This window comes from Scyliorhinus canicula, chromosome 26 (assembly GCF_902713615.1).
Source record: "Scyliorhinus canicula chromosome 26, sScyCan1.1, whole genome shotgun sequence".
Lineage (NCBI taxonomy): Eukaryota > Metazoa > Chordata > Chondrichthyes > Carcharhiniformes > Scyliorhinidae > Scyliorhinus > Scyliorhinus canicula.
The window spans coordinates 4100669-4115788 of record NC_052171.1 but is presented as its reverse complement, the minus strand read 5'-3'; the positions used below and the strand labels follow the sequence as shown (position 1 = coordinate 4115788).

The 15120-nt window shown below is 46.6% G+C and overlaps 1 protein-coding gene and 1 long non-coding RNA gene across 2 annotated transcripts in view; one reads left to right on the top strand and one right to left on the bottom strand.

Annotated features, from left to right (window-relative positions):
* LOC119957495 overlaps positions 1-371 on the top strand; it is a 195886-nt gene extending 195515 nt beyond the window's left edge. The window contains exon 3 of the long non-coding RNA XR_005458815.1: positions 193-371. This is a non-coding gene — a long non-coding RNA (uncharacterized LOC119957495). The remainder of the gene's footprint in view (positions 1-192) is intronic.
* The window catches only part of LOC119957494 (pleckstrin homology domain-containing family A member 2-like), a 141804-nt gene that overhangs the window by 113589 nt on the left and 13095 nt on the right, over positions 1-15120 (bottom strand). The window lies entirely within an intron of this gene.

Here is a 15120-nt window from a genome sequence, read left to right as displayed (position 1 = left end):
AGTCTTGTCTCGAAGCACCATGTCCATAAACTCTGACAGTACTGGATCACTTCTGGTACGCATTTTCACCTGTCCTGCGGTGACAGGAGTGTTATCTACTTGCTCAAAGTAAAATATGTTTCCACATGAACTGCTTATCACTGATCTATTTGGTTAGGGTTTTCAGGAGGTTCTATCTGTGTTCCCATGCAGGTTTGGCTGACGATACTTGATGGAGTATGTCTGTGCTGACAAGAACAATGTCACCTTCTGCATTCTGCTCGCTGCCAGTGATAGAATCCCGGTGTGAGGTCCAGAAATCGGTGTGAGTGGATGATGGTTCGTCAATAAAGTGTATTTCCTTCCTTTTTCAGTGTTTGCCCATCTTTATCCCTAGGGCCTTTTTTAGAAGGGTTACGAGCAGCATCATGAGCTTTGTTTGGGCGCATGGGACCCCGAGGGTGAAGAGGGTCTTCTTGGAGCGGGGTAGAGATGGGGGGGGCTGGCGTTACCCAATCTCTCGGGGTATTATTGGGCGGCCAATGTGTCGATGGTGCGCAAGTGGGTAATGGAGGGGGAGGGGGCAGCATGGAAACGGATGGAGAGGGCGTCCTGTGGAGATACAAGCCTGGGGGCCCTGGTAACGGCGCCGTGGCCGCTCCCTCCTACGAGGTATACCATGAGTCCGGTGGTGGCGGCTACCCTCAAGATTTGGGGGCAGTGGAGGCGACATAGGGGAGAAGTGGGGGGCTCGATGGAGGCTCCGTTGAGGGGGAACCATAGGTTCGTCCCCGGGAACATTGATGGGGGATTTCAGGGTTGGTACAGAGCGGGCATCAGACAGCTGAGGGACCTGTTTATTGATGGGAGGTTTGCGAGCCTGGGGGAGTTGGAGGAGAAATTTGGGCTCCCCCCGGGGAACATGTTCAGGTATCTGCAGGTAAAGGCATTTGCTAGGCGGCAGGTGGAGGGATTCCCTTCGCTTCCCGCGAGGGGGTGAGCGACAGGGTGCTTTCGGGGTCTGGGTCGGAGAGGGGAAGATATCTGATATCTACAAGGTTATGCAGGAGGCGGAGGAGGCGTCAGTAGAGGAGCTGAAAGCTAAGTGGGAGGGGGAACTGGGGGAACAGATCGAAGACGGGACATGGGCTGATGCCCTGGAGAGGGTTAATTCTTCCTCCTCGTGTGCGCGGCTTAGCCTCATCCAATTCAAGGTGCTGCACCGGGCCCACATGACTGGGACAAGGATGAATAGGTTCTTTGGGGCTGAAGACAGGTGTGTCAGGTGCTCGGGGAGTCCAGCGAACCATGCCCATATGTTCTGGGCATGCCCGGCGCTGGAGGAGTTCTGGAAGGGGGTGGCGAGGACAGTGTCGAGGGTGGTGGGATCCAGGGTTAAGCCAGGATGGGGACTCGCGATTTTTGGGGTTGGGGTGGAGCCGGGAGTGCAGGAGGCGAAAGAGGCCGGTGTGCTGGCCTTTGCATCCCTAGTAGCCCGGCGAAGGATCTTGCTACAATGGAAGGATGCGAGGCCCCCAAGCGTGGAGACCTGGATCAATGACATGGCGGCTTTCATTACGCTAGAGAAGGTCAAATTCGTCCTGAGAGGGTCGGTACAAGGGTTCTTTAGGCGGTGGCAACGTTTTCTCGACTTTCTGGCTCAACGATAGGGTACGGGGACAGTAGCAGCAGCAACCCGGGGGGGGGGGGGAGGGGGGGGGGGGGAAAAGGGGGGGGGGGTGGACGATGACTATGTTTGTTTATTTAATTTAAATTTATTTTGAAGTTCTTTTGTTGTTCATTGGGGTTGGGGGGGTGGGGGATGGGATACATGCGTCGATACGGTCTGGGGGTGGTACGGTTATTATGGGTTATTTTGTTGCATTTCATTGTTTGTCGTTATGTTTTATATTTTCTGTAAAAAATTCCAATAAAAATTATATTTAAAAAAAAGAAAGATAAATAAAGTGAATTTCCTCCAATACAGGAATTGGTAGAACCGTTTTATTCCAAAAATGATTCCTGTGGCTTCTTTCTCTATCTGCACATAGTTGCTTTCAGCTTTATTCAAGGTCCTCAAAGTGAAGGCTATTAGTTTCTCTTCCCCTGTGGACATTATATGGCCAGATTTACCTGTTTTCTGGAGATGTTGAGGAATACATATTCCTCAAGATACTGAAGATGACTTCCTTGCGACTCTTCATAGTAGCACTAAGGAATCTTTTACTTCCTTCTGATCGGGCAGACAGGGCTTTATCTTATCCAAAAGACAACACCTCCCACAGTGCAGCAGCCCCTACTGAACTAGATGATAGAGACATAGGAGCCAAGACATTGGAGGCATACAAGTTCAAGGCTGTTGTGTGTTGATGCTTGGGATTGTCTGCAGGTCTGCTTTCAGCAGATGGTACCATTCCACCACAGCTTCTTGGAAATCACAAAGCAAGTTCTCTAGAAAGGGGATACACTCAGGTCTATAATGATAGCTCAGTGGATAGTGGTGGGAGTCGGTAGATCAAATCTTAGAGATTTGAACCTTTGCGGTGCCCACTTACTCAGTCTCCATCCAACCTTCAAAAAGGATATAGGAGCACTGATCGAGACACATATTTCTACAATTGCTGGTTGAAATGATCAAGCAGTTGTACGCCGTATCAGACCCGTGGGGAGCTAGTTAAGTGGTCCTTTTGCACCCCATCCCTGCAACAACATGTTCCAATCCAGATGATGGGAGTAATCTGGCTGTTTCGAGAGAAAGCATGCCGTTCCCAATGTAAGCAAGGGCTCTGGTCCAGTGCTTTATAGATTGGAATGCTGCACAAATGTGATAATGATCTCTCATATCATTTCGAAATTCTGAAACTGAAATTCTAGGATTGATTCAGCCCATCCTTTTGGGGAAGCATCTGCAAGTTGTCCTGGGCCAATCGTACACAGAATTACATTGAAACGTATATCATTCTGACAGGACTGGACAGATTGGCTGGGGTTTCTGGAACAAGGAGTCAGTCTCAGGACACTGGGTGGACCATTTGGGACTACGATGAGGAAACATTACTCAGACGGTGGTGAACATGTGGAGCTCTCAGCCACTAAAACAGTGAAGGGCAACTTAGGTGAGTGAGTGGTCCACATGAGTGGACCTCCATCATCAATGGGCCGCAAGATTGAGGTCAGACATGTTCACTAACCATGACCACACGAATAACAATACATACATTTACTTACAAATAACTACATACAAATAAATATATTTAATACAGGTCGGACATTTCATAATGAATGATAGAAAATGCTTAATCGTTCTTTTCTTAATAGAACTGTTATCAAATTCAAATGGTAAAGACAAAATAAATATTTACGCTTTGAATGCGGAGAGAGTGCAGGCTCTCACAGTCAATGTTGTGTTCAATTAGCAAAGACCTCACTTGCTCTTGCTTTACGTGCATTTTACTTCAGTCATAGTGGTGGGGAAAACACACAGACGGAATCAAGCGGAATGTGGCAATCCGGCGTGTAGGCAACGGTCAACAAAACTTCTCACGTGCTGCACTCAGAACACAGATGGGCCGCACGTGGCCCCCAGGCCACACTGGCATAAAATGTACAGCGCCGGGTCAGGGCATTGTAGCCATCTGGGATGGCCACTTCCAGAATACAAAATAGACGCTCACAAAGAATGTAGGGAAATGTGGACAATGCTAGACAACAAGCAGGCACAGTGCCTGAATGTATATTCGGGAAGCAGTTACCAGACGGAATCGAAACTCTGGGTCGATTAGCATATTGATTGTCCATCTCCGGGAAACAAAGGGCTAACACTCAGGTAGTTGATACTGTTGCAGACATCCCAGCTCCAGAAAGACACAAACAAAGCAAGGCCAACGGCCACCGAAGACACACCCAGCCATCAGAGCACCCACCCCTTTATTGGACAAGATCGATAGCAATGATCGAGAAGCGGCCCAATTAATTGGGGCCAAATTGGCGCGAAGCCCCTCCAGGTATAAGAAGGAACCCCCATGAGAGATTCGCTCTCTTGGAATTGACTCTCAAAGCGGAGAGACCCTTCCACCAGCTGCACCAGAAGCAAGTAAGTTCAAGGTCAACGCTCGCTACCAGATGGACGACCTTAGCTGTTCCCCTATACCTCTTCGAACCCTCAGATCCGAACAACGGCCATTGTTCCTCTGACTGAGTGGGCACCCGAAGCTAGGTATAGGCATTAGCATTAGAGATAGTTTAGTTTGTAGTACTTTGTGCATGTGTAGATCTTACTGCATATGTAAATAAATAATATTGACTTTGAACTAACTAACTGGTGTATTGGCTCTTTGATCAGTATTCGGGTTTGAACCTTGTGGCGGTATTTGGCGACTCTCAGTGTAAACATAATTAGGATTAAGGAAGGCGACCATATTGACTGCTATATTTATAGCAGGTAAACAGAGCAACAGCATTCAGCTCAACCAGTCCTTGCAAGTGTTTCTGCTCCACTCGAGCTTTCTCTCACACTTCCTCATCTAACTCAATATCATCCTCTATTGCCTTCTCCGTCATATACTTATCAAGCATTCCTGTAAATGCATCTTTTTGTGTACCTCACCAACTCACTGTGATGGTGAATTCCACAATCTCTGGGCAAAGATTTGATTTCTCAGTGACTACCTGAAACTGTTCTTTCCTGCTGGTGGAAACACATTCCCTATGTCTATCAAAAGCTTCAATCATTTTAAAGATGTTTCCCCCCTCCCCCCCCCCCCCCCCCCCGATCTTTCCTTTTCAAGAGCAAAGATGGGAATGGGAAAGATTGAACTGAAACCATCTGCACACTCCACGACATGAAACTCACTCTCTCAGCTTCTCAGACTGTATTCAACACTTGCAGAGTTTATATTCGCAACAGATGTGACACCCGAAGAGAGCTGCCTTCATGTAACAGGGGAGTCGCAGGGCCTATTTCATGCTCCCAGCAGGGATTCAGCCTGACTAACAGTGTATTAGATGGCTGCAGCCTGTGCTTCTAATACCCATTACAATTATTGGCAGGAAAAAAATCACCGGATTGTGGGAGTGCGGCTCTCTCATTGGGTCGGATAATCAACCCTATCATCTCATAAAGCCCTTTCAAAATAGAAAAACAGCATCTTTGTGCAAAGACAGATATTCGTCTGGAACAGAGCCTGGCACAGAGCATGGAAATAGATGGCAGGGACATTTGTGTCACACTCAGACACCACGCTGAGGTAGTTAGCAACATCATGACTGGCTGGTGGGCGGAATGACCTTTTCTCATCATTTGACCAAAAGGCCTGCATTTAGCGAGCATTTAGCTGGTTTAGCTCACAAGGCTAAATCGCTGGCTTTTAAAACAGACCAAGCAGGCCAGCAGCACGGTTCGATTCCCGTACCAGCCTCCCCGGACAGGCGCCGGAATGTGGCGACTAGGGGCTTTTCACAGTAACTTCATTGAAGCCTACTCGTGACAATAAGCGATTTTCATTTTCATAACCTTGGGATGTCATTGAGTCAGACATAAAGCAGTTTAAAGAGATGAAATAGTTACTGTTGTAACATGCGAGAAGGGGCAGTCAATTAGTGCTCAGCAAGCTCCCACTAACCAGAACATCTTTTTATTTTTAGTGATGTTGATCTGAGGGGTAAATAATGGACACATTTTGGCTTTTCCTCACTTCTCTTTGGGCTAAATCTTCATCCTTTAGTACTCCCGTTGCAGAATTCTGGACTGGGATTTGGGTGTGCTCCCCAATGGTTTCCCACTCGTTGTGAATAAATAATGAAAAATTTGTGAGGTGGGGATATGGAATTTGGAGTCAACGTTCCGGGTGCATCGAACTCTGAGACAGGAATTCTTAAAGGTGCAGTTTTGTGCTTTTATATTAAAACGTCCTCGGCAAACACGTTCTACTCCTTTTCACGTTCGAGCAGCCCACCCTCGGTAAAGCAATGGGTTGTCTCACCTCCAAAAGCACAAATCCCTCCTCATAAAGCAACTTTCCACAGTGGAAAACAGAACGAGATGAGGGATAAACATCTCAAAACGTCAAACCAATCGTAAAATTCACTCGGACAACATGAGAGTTAAGAACCGTCTGCCGACAACAGCCCATGCTCTGGATAACTGTGGCTTGGTGACAGTTATGGCTTGGCTAACTACCAGCTATCTTAGCTGGTGCAGACTATCTGATGGGTCCAGTCTGAAATTAAAAGTTTTGATTCTGCGACCAGAATTAGCAGAGACCTCAATGCTGGCTGGTTTCAACCCACCAAGCTCAAGTCCCCAGAGTAAAGCTGCCACTGTCCAGGCAAATGTCCAAAATAATGACCAATGCGATCACTCCCCCCCCATCTTAATAGGCTTTTTAAGGTTCCTTTTCCACCCTCAGTTCAGCTTGTGCTGTCTTAAACATTTGAGCCAGACGTATTGGGATTGCGGAGTCTTGTCTTTTCAAAGCTCCCAGTGGGTTTATACAACCAAATATCTGCTGTTTTTAAAAGCGGAGACTCTGAAATGTGGGGTGTCTAAAAGGCACCACAATGCTAGCCTCTGTTTACAAATGCCAAAAGTTAATCAGCCGCCCTCATTAGAATTTGAAAACTTCCAGCTGATTGCTGCCAAACATGTGACGCCACAGTGTGACAATTCAAGAACATACTTGCAAACTTTCTGTGCCTATTGCTTTTCCATTTGGTTTTATTAAATTCCAAATGTTTTTCTTCAAGCAAAGCCTTTTTTGACCAGCATTGTCCCCTGTCTCTGTGCAAACTCCAGCTGGGGGTAACTCAGGCACCAGCGACTGACAGCAGTTTGCTAACCATGGAGAAAAGCCATTCCTGTCACTCCATGCACCCAGCATCCCCCTTCCTCCCACCCCCACGCTCCCCTGCTCCCCAACTCAGCTGATGGATTCCATCAGAAGCAGGAATCCTGGCCAAGGATTTAACCTAAGGCATATGGGGGATTTCTGTGACAGGACCTGGTACCTTTGACGCATCGTCAGCCTCACATCCCACCTTTAAATGGGAAAGTCTCACCGGGTTCTCAGCTCTTATTTATGCCTTGAAACAGCTGGCATTGCCCACCAGTGAGCATACCCTGGTACCTCACCATGGCTGACGAGCTAAACTAAGTAGTGGTATCATCAGCTTCATCTGATGGAGATAGAGGGCATCACCCCCTCCAAATACATGAAGTTGGAAATAAAGGGTGAAGTGATCTAAGCAAGGGGACAATGACTCTGAATGTGTACGTACACCAGCAAGAAGGGTGACATATCCAGGGCACTCTCCTGATTCAGCAGATTTGTGTCTAGTCACCCACCCCCGGACTTTACCATAGCGTAGTTAACAATGAAACCTAGTTGCAAAAGTCCTGCTGCTTAAAATAGAAACAACTGACACAACATTGCATCTAGCCCTGGGCAGGAGGTGGGAACATGAAGATGAAGAACCTACTGTTGTGGAAGCTGATTAAAATGCCTTGAGAAGTACAGTGTTCATAGGTGAGATAGCTAGAGATAGGTAAGCCCTGTGTGTGGTGGGGAGGAGCAGGGTTGTTGGGGGGGGGGGGGGGGGGGGGGGGGGACGAGGCGATGAGGAGATGGGGGGACAATGGGAATCAATCCTTAGGTCTCCAGCCTACAGCTTCATACCACCACACAGTGTACATATACACAAATCGATTAACCCAGTTCAGTTCTTTTGAGCACAGGCTTCCTTAGATTTGGATCATTTCGTGACTGAGTAAAATCTAGACACAATTTCATCGACTCATTTAGATTCCAATGTGATGGTGGGAGCAGTTAAAGTGTGGTTGTATGATCAAAAGATTCTGAAGCTGTACAAAGGTTTCAGTGTTTCATAATTGTCATTTCAACCTGCCCGAAATCAGGGGTGCGAATCAACTTGAAGCACACTTTGCCTTCAACTGTCTCCAACGTATTTGCAACACCTCGGCAGCTGTGGTGCAGATGCATGTAATGATGTCAGAGGGCAGCACAGTGGCGCAATGGTTAGCACTGCTGCCTCATTGCGCCGAGGTCCCAGGTTCGATCCCGGCTCTGGGTCACTTTCCGTGTGGAGTTTGCACATTCGCCCTGTGTTTGCGTGGGTTTCGCCCCCACAACCCAAAGCTGTGCAGGGTATGTGGATTGGCCACGCTAAATTGCAAATTGCCCCTTAATTGAAAAAAATTAATTGGGTAGATTTTTTTTTTAAAGTAATGATGTCAGGATCAGACCTGACACAAGACAGAAATATAGGGAGTCTTCTCTCCTTACTGACTTCATTGTTTCAGTTCACATCCTCACAACTGATTTTAAACTCCTACTTCAATGGTTCCGCACCAACATGAAACTCATTGATAAAGAAGAGCAGGGAACACCTGCATTCATGCCTGAGTGACAGGATCCGCATCGAGTAGGATCTGAGGATAAGGATTCACGTAGAGTCAGGCCTGAGGGGCAGGATTCAAGTGGAGTCAGGCCTGAAGGACAGGATGCACCTGGAATGAGGCCTGAGGCACAGGCCTGAGGAACAGGATTCATGTGGAGCCAGGCCTGAGAATAAGGATTCACCTGGAGTCAGGACTGAGAAAAAGGGTTCACTGTGGGTCAGGCCTGGAGAACAGGATTCCCATGGAGTCAGACTTGAGACACAGGATTCACCAGAAATCTGGCCTGCGAAAAATCACTCATCTTGGGTCAGGCCTAAGGAACAGGATTCACATGGAATCAGTCCTGAGGAAGAAGATTCACGTGGAGTCAGGCTGAGGAACAGGATTCATCTGAAGTGAGGCCTGAGGTACAGGATTCATGTGCAGTTAGTCCTTTTTTAAAAATAAATTTTGAGTACGCAATTCATTTTTTTTCCAATTAAGGGGCAATTTAGTGTGGCCAATCCACCTACCCCGCACATCTTTGGGTTGTGGGGGGTAAGACCCACGCAGACACGGGGTAATGTGCAAACTCCACACAGACAGTGACCCAGAGTCAGGATCGAACCTGGGTCCTCAGCGCCGTGAGGCAGCAGTGCTAACCACTGCACCACCGTGCCACCCTAATATGGAGTTAGTCATCAAGGACAGGATTCATCTGGAATTAGGCCTGAGGAACAGGATTAACATGGAGCAAGGCACTAGAATAAGGATTCACTGAGAGTGAGGCCTGAGGTACCGGATTCATGTGGAGTCAGGCCAGAGAGAGACAGGATTCACCTAGACCCAAGCCTGAGGTACAGGATCAACTGGAGTCAGACCTGAGGGTCATCTTGGGGTTGTGGGGGTGAGACTGGTTTCATAATCCTGTAAGTAACAGCATTTCAAGTGCATATTCAAGTACATTTTAAATGCAGTGAGGAGTTCTGCCTCTTTTTGCTATTCAGGGAGTGAGATTCAGGTCCCCACCTGCAACTCTGGGTGATACTTTTCTTCTCAACTTCCCTCTAATTCCTCTTCTAGTTACTTTAAATCTATATCACCTGGTTATCAGCCATTCTGCCAAGGAAAATAGGTTTGAAGATCCTCTTCCCCACACCCAACTCCACCGATTAGGAAGTCATTTGGCTGACATTTGGTGGTGTCCTGCTACGAAGGCAGTATATATTCCAGGCACTCTCCCATTGTGAGGAGGCAACCTTAGGGTGACCTGTGGATCCCTGCCTCACTGCTCCCTCAATCTGATCACCCAGTACTCTGAAACCGGGCAAGAGACTTTATTGCAGACGGATGCCAAAAGTCTATGTCGCAGCAATCTGGATATCATTAGGTATTCCAACTGTTCTGAGAGTCCCGTGTATCTGAGGACCATGCTTCAGATGTCCTGTGCAATCTGTGGGAGGGTTCCACTGTAGACAGCTGTTTTTCTATCACTGCACAGGTCTATCTGGTGCACTGTCTCCATAACGTCTTACAGCCTATTTTGTAGGATCTCCTGTAAACAATTACACCTGGAGAACAACCTCCACCTTGAAGCCGGCCTAACAAAGTCAGAATGCTGAGACGGCAGTGCTGTCTGCTTCTAATCTATCGTCACTTGCTGCCCTTCATTTGTGATAATGTGGGAGGAGTGAAGCAGGGTGCGGCTCATTTGCCTTGGGTCTCTGGCTGTGCTGATCGTCTGTCACATCCAGGCCTATATAACACAGAAGAATCACTGCAAACAGTGTCTGTACTGCAATATACTGTCCGTGAGGATTTTGAGATTGAGTCTTATTTTAGTATTGCGGGCTGAAAGGGGAACAAAGCTCAATGAGATCAGGATGGTACAAACCTCAGCTACCTTCCTTGATGGTAGCAAGGCCGTTCTTGTTCTGGCTGGCCCGAGTTTGTGTGTAACTGAGGTCAGGTACCATGCAATCAAAACTACCAAATCCAGAATGGACTGCAGCCACCTTCTTCTAGTCATATAATCTGCTCCTTTACATCCTGCAATGGAATTTTCAATGCCATTGATCTGCTCTGAAGCTCGCTGAACTGGTCTTTCTTTTGTTGCTACTGTCATTGTTGTGCATCATCATCTGTGTCATGCGGGTCAGTCCTACTGTACTGGAATCAAGCCCCCAGCCCATTGCTATTCTCATTTCATAGATAACAAAGGCCGTTTCTCCAGCAGGGTGGTGGAGATGCCCCCCTCCCCCAAACCATAGGCATGCTCTCCCCTGTAAAGGTAGAGGCTTCTATAGCTGGTCTGAGCCATTTCAGTGCAAAGTCATGTCCAATGTATACACTGTGCAGTATGTGTATGAGACTTTACTTATGAGACTAAACATAAAGCAATACTGTGGGGGGGGGGGGGGGGGGGGTGTTGGTTGTTGAGTGCAGGAATTCTCTTCAGGAATCACCTTGAACCCATAAACATCAGTTTCTGTGCTTACAGATTCCTGTTCACACCACACACACAGACACATACTAATACAGCCCGAATTGAGGAAACAAGTCTTCCAAACCTCCTAACTCTGAGGTTGTATTTTAAGGTAGAATACGACAACGGTGGATAATATTCAACCAAATCAAATTTGAGTTAAATACGCAAGATACCCTGAGCTGAGTTTTAACATGCACTTGAAAGCAAGCAGCACCAGTGTTCTGGAGGGCTGACAATTTGCATTCGGAACTGTCAAGTCTGGACCCTACAAGTGTTTTCAAAGAGTTAGCAACATGTTCGCTACACTGCTGCACAAGTTTTCTCCTCTGTAACATTCAGAACAATTCAGGGAATGGCCATTTCCTTTTTTTTTTGCAAGTTCACTAAATCAGAAATACAAGACAAGCAGGCTGTTCAGATCCAGTTGTGACAAGACATTAATGGGCTAGAAATTGGTGTGCCCCAGTTTGGAGGCAAAGTTGCTGCTGTGCTGTGACCATACATCGTGCTCACCCCGCAGAATGGTCGGGACAAGGCCTCGGACCAGAATTATCAGGGTGTCTTCTTCACTAAACTGCACGATCACAACAAGGGAGAGAAATAGGGATATAGATGTGAAGAAGTTCCTGCCAAGTTAGTGACTGTACCAAAGTACTGTCTTTGATAATAATTGTGCATTAAAAAACTTCTATCTGCTAGGGCAGCACGGTAGCACAAGTGGGTAGCACTGTGGCTTCACAGCGCCAGGGTCCCAGATTCAATTCCCGCTGGGTCACTGTCTGTGCGGAGTCTGCACGTTCTCCCCGTGTCTGCGTGGGTTTCCTCCGGGTGCTCCGGTTTCCTCCACAGTCCACAGATGTGCAGGTTAGGTGGACTGGTCATGATAAATTGCCCTTAGTGACCAAAAAGATTAGGAGGGGTTATTGGGTTACGGGGATAGGGTGGAAGTGAGGGCTTAAGTGGGTCGGTGCAGACTCGATGGGCCGAATGGCCTCCTTCTGCACTGTATGTTCATGTACTACAATAACTTGCATTTATATAGCTCCTTTTTGACATAGTCAAATGTCGCAGGAAAATGATCAAACAAAACTGGATATTAAACCACATATTAGGACAGGTGATCAAAGTGGTAAACTCTTTGCGATCCCCACCCACACCCAAAAGGAAATCAGTAGAAATCTACCAAGCTGATTAGCCAGCTAGCTGTACGTTTATGTGATTGCACAGGAAGTCTGTTGAAAAGAAGCACTGCCGTTACGAGATCTGTGACGAACTTGGCAAATCTGCCCCAACTTACACAGGCGAGATGAAACAGCCAGTTTCAGCATCAGTGAAGGCAGCAGCAGCAGCAACAGGATTTTGTGATAAGCCGCAGCGAAACCAGAGCAACCCAATTAAAAGGCTGTTCTGGCCAGGTTGCAAAAGCCACAAGGCTGGCAGTGAGAAGACCAGCTTTCAGATCAAACTGTTTCAGCATGGGTTCCACACATTACGTGAAAAGGAAAACTGACTCTGTTGCAGTCGGGTTGAATGTGCACAGTCATTTTCCCAAAGTGCCACTGCAGCTGTCTTCTTGATTTCTGCAGCAAGGCCTGAACAATAACCACAGTACATTGCCCCTCATTGCAGACATGAGAGTTGGTGCATGTGCGAGAGAGAGACATCGACAGACAGAAAGTGAAACTGGGCCATAGTCAAACTTAAAACACCACAGCCTTTTTAAAGGGATGACTGGGCCAGCACTTACTGCCCATCCCTAATTTCCCTTGAACTCAGTGCTTGCACGGCCACTTCAGAGGGCAGAGTCACATGTCGGCCAGACCAGGTAAGGACAGCAGATTTACTTCCCTAAACATCATTGACGAACCAGTTGACTTTTTACGACAATGGTTTCATGGTCATCATTAAACTTTTAATTCCAGGTTTTTACTGAATTCAAATGCCACCATCTTCCATGGTGGGATTCATCCCGGATCCCCAGAGCATTCCCCTGGATTTCCAGGTCAGTAGTCCAGCACCTCCTCATCCGGGAAACAAGCAAATGGAGATAATGGGTTGAAGTCTTGTCTCTCCACAAATAAGGGTTTCTCAAACAACCTTTCTGTTTTGAGGTTGAAGGGTCATGTCAGTTACATCACAGGCAAATAATTGAACAAGCAGCTCAACTATCATTCCATCTGATAATTTGTAAATGCTTGTGGGAAAAGACTGAGCTAGTGCCTCATCAAGGTGTTGTCTTTGAGGTGCAAGGTACCTCATGACACAGGAGAAATTACAGACAAGTTACAAAGCATGGTTCAGCTATAAAAAGCTCCGGTTAGACCATAGCTGGAGTATTGCGAGCAGTTCTAGGCACCAAACCTGAGAAAAGATATATAGTACTGGCCTCAGAGAGAGTGCAGCATTGATTTAGTAGAATAATAGCTATTCTCTAAGGATTAAGCTACGAGGAGAGATTAAACAAACTATTCCATAGAATTTAGAAGGTTATGGGGTGATTTAATCATAGCTTTCCAATATTTATGGGACAGATATGAGATAGAGAAACTATTTACATTAGTCCTAGAGTCCAGAACTAAGGGAGAGAGCATAAACACGAGGGTCATATCTTTCACAAGTAAAATTAATAAACATTTTTGACACAAAAGTTAGTAAACGTTTGTAACTCTCCCTGAAAATTCCAATTAATGCTGGATCAATTATTAATTTTAAAACTGAGAACGATAGATTCCTGGTCAGCAAAGGTATTAATGACGATAAGCTAAAAGACTCATAAGGAGTTAATCACATATCAGGCATTAATAGCAGAACAGATTCAATGGTTTAAATGACCTATTCCTGTCCCTACTTAAGCAGAAATAGGCCATTTAGCTCATCCAGCCCACCTTGGAGTTGAAGTCCAATCACATGAGCCCACCCCATGTCTGTTTCTTCTGTCATTCATGGTCTAGGTGGGGTTTCTTTAATGTTTGCCTCTTGTTAGCCTAGTATTCGTAAGTACTTCTGCTTCCCTCCACATCTGTTACTTAATCATGTGACATTGCAACACAGTCACGCCAGCAGTTACATCAGTATCAGGTGCTCCTGATGTGTTACCCTTCAGAACATTCCCCTTCAACCACTTTTTCTTAAAAAGTTGAAATGATCTCTGCTGCAATCATTGAGGTCGCAGCCTCAAAACCCTCGAGTGTCCCACATTCTCGACCCCTCAAACACGGGGAAACAGTCCATTGCTCCCTAACGCCCATCCCATTACCAGATTAAAACAAAGCTGTCAAATAGACCCACATTGACACAATCACACCAAAACAGACCCAGTATTTTTCTTTCTCTTATCTGTAACCAGACCAAGGTAACTCAACCATGGAGAGAGGAGAAACACCAAAACCTGACAGTGTTTCTTTCACTCACACAAATGGATTATGGAGGACACACAGGGAGTGCAACACTTTGGTTGGTTTTATTGACACATTTCCGATAGAAGGCACATTTTGTAGCATTCTACCACTTTGTCACTTGGGCACACTTGTGGTCTGAATTTACAGCGAACCGTACTAATGCTTTCAGCAGCCTTGGTCCCAATCCTCACAGTCTTAGTTATACTCACACTGCAGCTTTCTTCCTTCAAATTTGGGGGGGGGGGGGGGGGGGCATTGGGGCTGAGGAATCTGTACTCCAACAGCACAAGGCAGACACTCTTCACAATTTTAGGACATCACAAGGAGGCAGTGGCATAGTGTATTGTCACCAGGTTCATAATCCTGAGACCCAGAATAATGATCTGGGGGCCTGGGTTCAAATCTCACCACGACAGATTATGAAATTTGAATTAAATAATTCCACGACTGCGTGGCAAAACTTGGTTCCAACTCCATCTACAAGTTTGCTGACGATACGACCATAGTGGGCCGGATCTCGAATAACGACGAGTCCGAATACAGGAGGGAGATAGAGAACCTAGTGGAGTGGTGTAATGACAACAATCTCTCCCTCAATGCCAGCAAAACGAAAGAGCTGGTCATCGACTTCAGGAAGCAAAGTACTGTACACACCCCTGTCAGCATCAACGGAGCCGAGGTGGAGATGGTGAGCAGTTTCAAATTCCTAGGGGTGCACATCACCAAAAATCTATCCTGGTCCACTCACGTCGACGCTATCACCAAGAAAGCACAACAGCACCTATACTTCCTCAGGAAACTAAGGAAATTCGGCATGTCCACATTAACCCTTACCAGCTTTTACAGATGCACTATAGAAA